Here is an 11,088-nt window from a genome sequence, read left to right as displayed (position 1 = left end):
CCAGTCCATCAAGTTCAACCTATTTTAGATTTCCTGCGATCCCTCACTTATATAAGTAGCAGTTTGTGCCGATTAGTGATAAGAATTCCCAAATCCAATTAGATTATTATTATTATTATTATCCTTTATTTGTTGGGCGCCACAAGGTTTTCTGCAGCGCCGTACACAGTACAAACAGTAGTACAAAACAGGGTGACAAAGTACAGAACAATAAACACAAAGTACCAATGCTTCAAGAACTCCAGGAAGACATATGGAGTAAAGACAGAGCAGAAGAACCAGTATGGAGACAAGAGGGGAGGGGGGGCCCTGCTCATAAGAGCTTACATCCTAAGGGAGGGTGAAACAAAAACAGGCACGAAAGGGAACCAAAAGCAGGGGGAGAGAAGAAAGGGGCCAGGGGAGAAAGGGAGAACGAAAAGAGTGGATGAGGGTTAGGTGGCTGGTTGTTAGGCTTTAAGGAACAGGTGGGTTTTAAGTGCCCGTTTGAAGGAGCACAGGTTGGGAGAGAGACGGATGGAACGAGGGAGGTCATTCCAGTGTAAGGGTGCGGCTTGGGAGAAGTCCTGGATTCTAGAGTGGGAAGAGGTGATCAGAGTGGAGGAGAGGCGACGGTCATTGGCCGAGCGCAGGGAGCGGACCGGAGTGTAGGTGGTGAAGAGGTTAGAGATATAGGGGGCAGTAGACTGGGAGAGAGCTTTGTAAGTGGTGGTGAGGAGTTTGAACAAGATCCTGTAGGGGAAGGGGAGCCAGTGAAGGGCGTGGTAGAGAGGGGTGGTAGAGGAGGAGTGGCGTGAGAGAAAGATTAATCGAGCAGCCGCATTGAGAACGGAGCGGAGGGGGGCAAGGTGGGAGAGGGGGAGGCCAGTGAGGAGAAGGTTGCAGTAATCGAGGCGGGAGATGATGAGAGAGTGGATGATTGTTTTGGTGGCATCTTGAGAGAGGAAGGGCCGGATGCGGGCGATGTTGCACAGTTGGAAGCGACAGGCTTGGGCAAGGGATTGGATGTGGGGGGTGAAGGAGAGAGAGGAGTCAAGAGTGACACCTAGGCATCGGAGTTGGGTGACAGAGGAGATGGTAGTGTTATTGACAACGATAGAGAGGTTGTGATGGGAGGGGGGTCTGGCGGGAGGGAAGACAATAAGTTCAGTTTTAGAGATATTATAGATATTATAGATCTATGAAAATAAAAAGTGAACAGTGCCTAAGGGGATGAAAGTTTTTCCTAGCTACTATTTATGGATACCAATTAAAATAAAAGCATCCAGGTATCGATACGCTTGTAAGAGATTGCACTAAATACATAAAACAACAACCGCTTTAACAGATTTGGTTAAGTGGTAAATAACATATTTTGTGTGTAATACGGAAAGTGTAAATATGCAAAATACATCATACACAACAGTTATTACTTTTCTATTCAACACATTTGCTGGATCCACCAGAGAACTAAACATTGCAAGACTCAAAGAGCTAGCGTGACAAGCTCACATCGGTGTTGACATCCCTGCAAAATCAAAGCTAATTGATTCTGCAATTACAGGTTAAGCACATCTGATTCGGCCACTAGATGGCAGAGTTACACAGTCACCGATCGTTTATCATGTAAAAGACCATTCTAGACAACATTCCAAAACCCTAAATAGTGTATGAACTAAATTATAAATATTACAAATATTTCTAGTTTCTTAGTTTTAAAAATATTAATATGACAGGTTTAACCGGGACCTCAACTACCTAGTGTGTCTTCTGGGATCCAACGTTACCAGTCTTTGAAGTTTTCGCCCAAACTCATCCAGTGGAAGGTTCAGAACAGGCTCCCGGGTCAAAGTTCTGAACAGCGTACACTAACGGGAGGTCCGACCGGGACTCAAAGCCTCCTAAAACCTGGCCAGGATCCAACTGGACCACCTAATGCTGGTTTCGAAGATATTCGCCAACAAACAATCTTCTTTATATATATATATATATATATATATATATATATATAACCGGAATAATTACATCTATTCATCTCTTAATAGTCAGATAAGAAAAACACAAAGGTAAAATACAAAATATAGGGTAGAGTCTTTAAATAATCGCAAGACTAACAGATTTTTCGATTTAAAAGGTTAGTCATATTTTTTCATTACTATCAAGAGAATAAAAATTAATTTACCATTTTAACCACTAGATGGAGCTCTAATGTAACTTTATTAGAAGAAGAAGTAAGTGGAATATTTTAAACAGAAAAAGACAAATGTGAACTTTGGCTCATACCCACTGTCAGGAAAACAACATTTTATTTCTAAGGCAAATATAAACAAAATATCCTTCCGTGTGTACTTTTCATGTTAATAAAAACACAAAGAACTACTGACTTAATATCTAGATAGCAATCACAAATAAAGTAAACTTTTAACATGGCATCTGATGGCATATAATTGCAAGTTCAATAATAATAATTGAGACCTTGACCTAAATACTTTAAAGTCTGACAAATCAGTTTGGACTGTCCAATCCACATCCTCATTTTGTGAAGACACGCCCTCAATGTATAAGCCACTCCTCTTTTCAGCATTAAGGGGCAAAAATATCTTGCCAAATTCTGCAATATTGGCAGTTAGTGCTAGTTGTTCTAGTTTTTGGCAAATCATCATTTTTGCCCCCACCCCCTAAATGTTTGTCACAATTTTGGCCACTTACAGCAGGAGGCGGGGCTACAATGACACAATATTTGCGTCATTAAGCCCCACCTCCACCACTTATCTATTGCGGGGGCGAGAACCAGGGGAATGCCCTGGTCTCCCGGGAGCCCGGGAGGTCTCCCAGAAATGCGGGAGTCTCCCAAACATTCTGGGAGAGTAGGCAACTATGCGTTAAAGAAAAGCAGCTAATGATTCTCTAGGAATGTAAAAGGCATTTCTGTCTCCATTACTGAAGTCATGTTGTCTTACCTGTCAGTCTTTGATTAAATCTTGGTCTCCATGAAAATGGCCACCTCCATAGGCATCAATACATGGACATAGGACACAATATCTGAACTGTGTCATCATGCCACAGATGGTGAAGCCAACCACGTCTTGTACTGGCTCAGCATCAGGGAGAATGCCAGACTCTTCAGGGAGTGAGGGAGATCACCCCTATTTCAGGGAGTCTCCCTGACATTCAGAGAGAGCTGCCTAGTATGCTATAAATCTTCCATCACATTTAAAATTTACCTTACCCTCCAATGCAACATGGTTTTGTTGAGGTGCAAAGTTACACCTTTTTTTATTTTTTTGCTTTGCTCTCCTTAATGATTCAAGGCCATTATCTCCATTATAGTCTCCTTTTGGAGTTAGTATCTATAGATGAAAAATGGTTACAAATTTGTTGGCGTTCTCCTTTTCTTTGCTTTGCTTTCCTTAATGAATCAGGCCCTTAGTGTATAAAAGTTGTGTATAACGTACATTTTTTTTACATGTGTTGTTATTTTCTTATGGCATTTTTGTTTATTTTCTACTTTTTCAGTATAGTTTGTGTGAAAACAATGACCTTTTAAAAGACAGTTTTGTTCCAGATTACAGTTCTGTCTTCAGCTTGGCATTCACAAAGTGATTTTTTTCAGTTGTAAAAAACTGAAATTCACGAAATTACTATTAATAGTAGACTGGCAGTGTGTACCTGCATTGTGTGTGTAGAAGATCCTTCCTGGTGAATTCAGCACAGACATTGCATGTTATTTATATAAGGCTTTCCCTGTTGTCAATATAGGATGTTATCTCTATTATGTATATTATTTATATGAGTTTCAATCTTATAATCTGTCATAATACCTAAAATCTAAGTATTCAGAGGCACGCCTGATGCTGTACCTGGTAATATGTGTTTGGATCAAGAATCGCAATAGAATAGAACGTAGAAGTTTCTGACGTTCTACGAAGCAAAACTGATTTCCCTCATAAACCATCATACAATAAATGGAAAGGAATTAAAATAAGGTTTCAAATGAATGATAAGGAATGAACACCAACACAATATTAATGTATAGATACTTTATTATGGATATTGATATTTTTAGCTGAATTGGAGTTCGTGTTTTTTTTTTAGTGGATTCTCCCCCCCCTCCCCCCTTTTAGTGTAAAACTTAAACATTTCAGGAGAAGACACAGCGGGAACGTTCTGTGGTTACCAGGACAACGGAATCTACTCCAGCACTGAATACAATATTGATCACATTCTATATACTGGGGAATCGTTCAGCAATCACAAACAGACACACCCTGAGTGCTGTGCTCCATTATATGTTATCTCCAAGTGTGATATATTCTGCAATGAATCTTGTTATTAATGCTTCCCTGCGGCCAAGGGGGAATTCCCCTCAGGTAATCCCAGTCACTTTACTCAGGTTTCCACAGCATTGCGATCAAGAATAACTTTTTACTTTATTTTTACGCACAAAAATTGTGTTGTTTTAGCAGGACAAATAGAGCTTTCTATCGGTATTATAGTTGAATAAAATTTTTTTCATTGGAGAACTGTGGTCAGGATTATAATGCACTCCTTTTCCTCGTAGTGAAAATCATAGGTACCATTTTTTTAAAAATGATTGGAGGTGTTGAAGTAACTTGCAGCGTATTGTTTTAGGTGACGGGGTTGTTACCCTCTATTATTTATTTATACAGCGTCTCCATATTACACAACGTTGTACAGAACGGCAGTGGTCATGTGGTGGTCATATGACAGGTTAATGCAGTAGTAACAGTCACAATGCAAACATTAAACATTAATACCAGCCTAATGCTGGTACAAGCATAATAGGGGGGACAAAAAGTGAGGGGGGGCGATTTTACTAGAACCAGCACTAGGCAGTGCCAGTCGAGGGGCTGGTGGCACTATAGCCGCTGCAGTGTGGGGTCCCCTGCCAAAATGACAGCACAGGGATTGATTTTCTAGGGAGATGGTTCATAGGCAAACCGAGGGGGGTTCCCTAGTGCATGGAAACCCCCCATCCAAACCTGGGGCACTGTATAATTGAGGTGGCTGGACCCTGCTCTTGCTTCACACAGCTCTGCTTGAAAAGGAAGAGCTGCGTGCACCTAACAATAGTGCATGCAGCATTGCCCATGTATATTATGGTGATAGGAAGAATTGGAGAGCAGCCAAGCACTGTCTAAAATTATAACCACGTCCCCATGCATGCTGGTCACGCCCACTGGCGGCGTGGTGTGGAAACCCCCCTCTACAAATCCTGCGTTTGCCCCTGTGGTGTTTGCAAAAAAAAATGCCTACAGATTCACCGTTGGAAAATCGTACCCAACCCATACAGCGAAACTGTCATACACATGAATTTATTAATCATTTGATTTTTACTGTGTACAGCCTGTAGGTTGCTGGACCCGCTCGCATTGCACCCTTAATGTAGCAGTGCGACTGTCTGCAATTTCAATGTCAGCAATCACACTGTAGGCATTTTATGTGTGTGGGCATTTCTTACAGATAGGAGGTTTTGGTGTCGGAATTTGTCCTGTCACTGTTTCTAAAGTTAGGAATATCTTACTTGTCATTATTTTATGTGTCGGGATTTTTGTGTCACTGTTATTGATGTCGGCATTTTAGTCATAGGAATTATGACTACCACCGGTTTGTGTGATCTCCCTGAAATGATTTTTCAAAAGTCTGTTAAAATATGGGACTGTCCCAGGTAAATAGAGACAGATAACACCTATGTGACTAGTGCCTGATTATTCTGCTTGTTCATATTAACTCTGTGTTACATAATTAGTGGGACTTTAAATACAGCTGAACGCTATGAGATAAAACAGAACAGAATGACTGAAGCCAGGGACACATAAACACAACGAATATCCCTCGTTTCAGAATATACAGCAGGGAATGTTTTCCAGGATTTGCATCGTGCCCAGCGAAGATCCCACTAAAGCTGCAACACACAGTATCCTGACTTTCTACGCCAGTTTCTGTATACGGCAGCAGCAGATACGGTTTATGGGATATGTTTTGGTTATTTTTACCTCTGTGTTTTGTTTGCTTTTCTTTTCCTGTAGTTCTCAATGTAATCCAGACTAGAACGCAGGACAAATCTTTATTCTGCTCAGGCTTATTCAGGCCATACAAACTCTGTGTAATAGAGGAGAAAGGGGGATCCTCTCACTCTCCAGCTGTTACAGAACTACAAGTTCCAGCATGCCTTGCTATTCTCAGTTGGGCATTTTACAAACATAATGCAAATGTGTAGCAACTTACACCAAACAGAATGCTTTCTATAGACCATCTTACAGTAGACTAATGGTAGATAATTGTTGATCTCTTGCTACTGGTCCATGCAAATTTGTCCATTTTGCGCCATCTCAGTAAATAAGCCCCATAGACTTATTGCAGTCAGTGACGTCCCTGTTATGAGTTGAACGGAGCTGCTGTTTTTGGCTGCAGTATTTAAGGGGCAGCACTGTTGTGTAGTCAGGGCCACCAAGAGGAATATCGGGTCCCGGTTTAGCAATTTATTGGGGCCCTTTCCGTAGCCAACTAAGTGGGCATGGCTACTCCAGTTTGGTGGCTCCTCCCACTACGCAGGCAGGTCAGGGACTCCTGGGCACCCCTGTGTGTAGTGGTCAGGAGGATGCAGATAGGAACTTAGCAGTAACCTCCAACACACAGTTTATTCAGCATTAACAACAGCAGCAGTCAAGACTTAACTGCATTAAGTGTTCAATGTTCTTTTCTATATCGCCACCTAGTGCCATAAACTGGTAATACACCTTACACTAATACAAATATTCATCATCATCATCTATTTATTTATATAAAATATACTCATTCACATCAAGTCCCTGCCTCATTGGAGCTTACAATCTAAATCCCCTAACATACACACACACAGACCGAGAGAGACTAAGGGCAATTTAAACAGCAACCAATTAACCTATCAGTATGTTTTTGGAGTGTGGGAGGAAACCAGAGCACCCAGAGGAAACCAACGCAAACACGAGTAGATTAAAACAAACTCCACACAGATCAGGGCATGGTCGAGGATCGAACTCATGGCTACAGTGCTGTAAGGCAGCAGTGCTAACCGCTGCGCCACTGTGCTGCTCACAATATTTATCTTGATTTGTGTAAGCTGTGGGCCGGACACCCTCTCACTTGCTACCTCAGGGTACACAATCCTGCAAGAACGTAATTCTTGAGTTTAATGATCAACAAAAATCATGTGTCCCTCATTCCTATCTAATTCATGATGATAATCAACAAAACCAGTGTAGCTAGAAATGGATCGTAATTCAGTAATGTCCTCTTTCCCTCATGTGGAAAAAATGAGCCGACAAGTGATAAATATTGTAAATAAAGATAAATGAAGCTTATTATTTTCTACCATATAACTACCAATATCCCACTCAGTCAAGGGTTCTGCAAGTTAGTACTAATTATCTTACACAACAAATGATTACTATGCGTTCAGACAAATATTTATGTGGCAGTCATTTATTTCATATCGTACATGCTTCAGAAATGGTTTCCATAGAAATTATATAAAATTGTAATATTCAGCTTCACTAGTTCACTGTCTTAATTGACATCCACATTAATGTGACAGAGAAAAACACGATGAAGTTATGAATTTCATTTTATATTGACACATTTTTCACACACATATGTTTTGTTGTTATTTCTGTTGCATTTATGTTGTTGATGTTCTGTTGCTCTGATTGGCTACAGATTGTTTCTAATGCTCTGATTGGCTACAGGTTGGTATAGCTTTACAAATGGTTTAATGATCTGAAGGGATACATTTGTTGTTAAAAATTTATGTAATTCAAGGTTGTAGAAAATGAGCCACAAATCGCAGATACAATTTGCGTTCATTATTGCAAAAGTCATAATTACGACCATACGCAAAGTGGCAGATACACTATATGGACAAAAGTATTTGGACGCTTGACTATTAACCAACATGGACTGTAATGACATTGTATTCAAAAACATATACTTCAATATGGAGTTGGCCCCCCTTTTGCAGCGATAACATCTTCCACTCTTCTTGGAGGGTTTTCCACAAGATGTTGGAGTGTTTCTGTGTAAATTTGTGCCCATTCATTCTGTAGAGCATTTATGAGGTCAGGCACCGATGTTGGACGAGAAGGCCTGGCTCACAATCTCCGTTTCAGTTCATCCCAAAGGTGTTTGATGGGGTTGAGGTCAGGGCTCTGTTTGAGACAGTCAAGTTCTTCCACACTGGACTCTTCAAACCATGTCTTAGTAGTCCTGGCTTTGTGCACTGGGGAATAGAAAAGGACCTTCTCCAAACTGTTGCCACAAAGTTGGAAGCAGAGCATTGTCCAAAATGACTTGGTATGTTGTAGCATTAAGATTGGCCTTCACTGGAGATAAGGGGCCTCGCCCAATCCCTGAAAAACATCCCCATACCATTGTCTCACCTCCAACAAATTTCACAGTTGGCATAATGCAGTCAGGTAGGTAACGTTCTCCCGGCATCCGCCAAACCCAGACTCGCACATCTGACTGCCAAACTGAGAAGAGTGATTTGTCACTTCACAGAACATGTTTCCACTACTCCACAGTCCAGTGTCAGTGTGCTTTACACCAATCCATCTGACGCTTGACATTGGTGATGTGAGACTTTCATACAGCTGCTCGGCCATGGAAACCCATTCCATTAGGCTCCCGACGCACAGTTTTTGTGCTTACATTAATGCCAGTGGAAGTTCGGAACTCTTCAGCTATGGAATCCGCAGAGCGTTGCCAACTTTTACGCACCATGCCCCTTAGCGCTCGTTGACCCCGCTCTGTGATTTTACGTGGTCTTCTATTTTGTGGCTGAGTTACTGTTGTTCCTAAACGCTTCCACTTTCTAAAAATATCACAGTTGACCGTGGAATATCCGGCAGGTGTTAGGAACCCCTCCAGCCGGCACAACACAACCCGGAGTCTACTCTGCCAGTCAGGTGTTCACTGGAGCCCCTGATGGTGGGGACAGACTGGGCTGCAGACTGACAGAGGGTCGTGAAGTGTGTACCGGCTGGGGAGAACCCAGGCAAGAAGAGTCAGGTCCACGCAGAGGTCTAAAGGCCGGCAGCAGGTAACAGAAACGATGAGCAAGCTGAGGTCAGAGGTCACAGGCAAAGTAGCAGAACGGGTAAACGAGCCAAGGATCAGGGTCACAGGAAACACAAGCGAAGTCAAATACGAAGCCAAGGGTCATACACGGGAAGTCAAAACGTAGATACAGGAACAGGAACTGGAGCAAGCAGGTCAGCAGACTGGAGCACAGAAGCTATAACCGGCAATGAGGCAGCAGACCTCATTGCCTTAAATACAACCCATAACCAATCAGAACCTGCCCCTAGACAAGGCCACACTTGTAGGCTAATTGCCAGCACCTAGCAAGACCAATCAGGGCTTAGCACTGAAATCCACACCTGCAGGCTAATGCCTGCTAATTCAGCCACAGGCTAAATCTGCCTGATTGTCCCTAGAGCGCATGCGCGCCTGGCTGCCAGGACACGGCGCTGAGGAAGTGTCCGACCGTTGCCTTGGCAACGGTTGGGAGTTGGAAGGAAATGACGTCCCGGTCGTCATGGTGACGGCCGGGACGTTGGGACCTACAGGAAGCGAGCCGCGGCGGCTGTGAGTACCGCCGCGGCTCGTGACAGTACCCCCCCCTTGAGGAGGGGTTAAGGAACCCCGACATCCCGGTTTCCTTGGAAATTTTTTAAAGAACTCCTTCAACTGTTTAGGAGCATCGAGTTGTCTCCGTGGGATCCAAGACCGTTCTTCTAACCCACGATTCCTCCACTGCACTAGGAAGTGCACCTGACCTTGCACTTTTTTGGAATCCAAGATCTTCTGAACAACGTATCTTGGTGATCTGTTTGATTTTCTCTCAGGCAAATTTGAAGACTGGATTTGAGTAGGATATAATACCGGCTTCAACAGAGAACAGTGAAATGTGTTGGGAATTCTCAATGAGCCCGGAATTCTTAACCTAAATGCAACAGAATTAACCTGCTTGATGATAAGGAACGGGCCGATGAACTTGGGACCTAACTTTTTGCAAGGCTGTCTGAGTTTAATGTTTTTTGTAGACAGCCACACTCTCTGGCCCACCTTGAAGGAGCAGATGGTACGGTGGCGATCCGAAAATTTTTTTGCGACAACTGAAGCCTGTTTCAGAGATGCCTGTACTTTCCTCCAGATAACTCTGAGATCTCTTGCAGTGGAACGGATCTCCTGGACACCAACTGGGTTAAGTGAATACAGGGAGTTAGATCTGGGGTGAAAACCATAATTGCAGAAAAACGGAGAAGTTTTAGTAGATGAATGACAGGAATTGTTACAGGCGAATTCTGCCCAGGGTAACAAGGAAGACCAATTATCATGGAACTCTGACGTGTAGCATCGCAAAAATTTTTCCAAGGACTGGTTAACTCTTTCGGTCTGCCCATTGGACTGAGGGTGATATGCGGATGATAAACTAACCTTGATTCCGAGGAGGGTACAGAAAGATCTCCAGAATTGCGCTATGAACTGGGAACCCCGATCGGAAACTATGTCAGTAGGGAGTCCATGGAGCCGGAAAATATGTTGAATGAATAAGACGGCCAAATCCCGAGCTGTAGGCAGTCTGGGTAAGGGAACGAAATGGGACATCTTACTGAACCGGTCTACCACGACCCAAATGGTATTGTGTCCTGCAGAAGGTGGTAGATCCACTATAAAGTCCATGGACAAGTGAGTCCATGGTTTTGCAGGTGGTGCCAAAGGAACTAACTGGCCTATTGGGCGGATCCTAGGAACTTTGTTTCTGGCACAAACCTCACATGAGAGGATATGACTCCTGACGTCAGCAGACATAGATGGCCACCAGACTGTACGGGAAAGGATTTCTAACGTCTTGAAAATTCCAGGATGCCCTGCAACCCTACTGTTATGCGCCTCTGCAATAACCGCCTTCCTTAGATGGACTGGAACAAAGAGACGTCGCTCCGGAGTAGTATCAGGGGCTAATTTCTGGAATCTCTGAAGTGTGATACTCAGATCTTGGGTCAACCCGGCATGGATTACAGAAGGGGGAATAATCGGCTCTGG

Source organism: Mixophyes fleayi, chromosome 2, assembly GCF_038048845.1.
Source record: "Mixophyes fleayi isolate aMixFle1 chromosome 2, aMixFle1.hap1, whole genome shotgun sequence".
NCBI classification, from domain to species: domain Eukaryota; kingdom Metazoa; phylum Chordata; class Amphibia; order Anura; family Limnodynastidae; genus Mixophyes; species Mixophyes fleayi.
The sequence above is the reverse complement of the archived record's forward strand: the minus strand, read 5'-3'. Positions refer to the sequence as shown.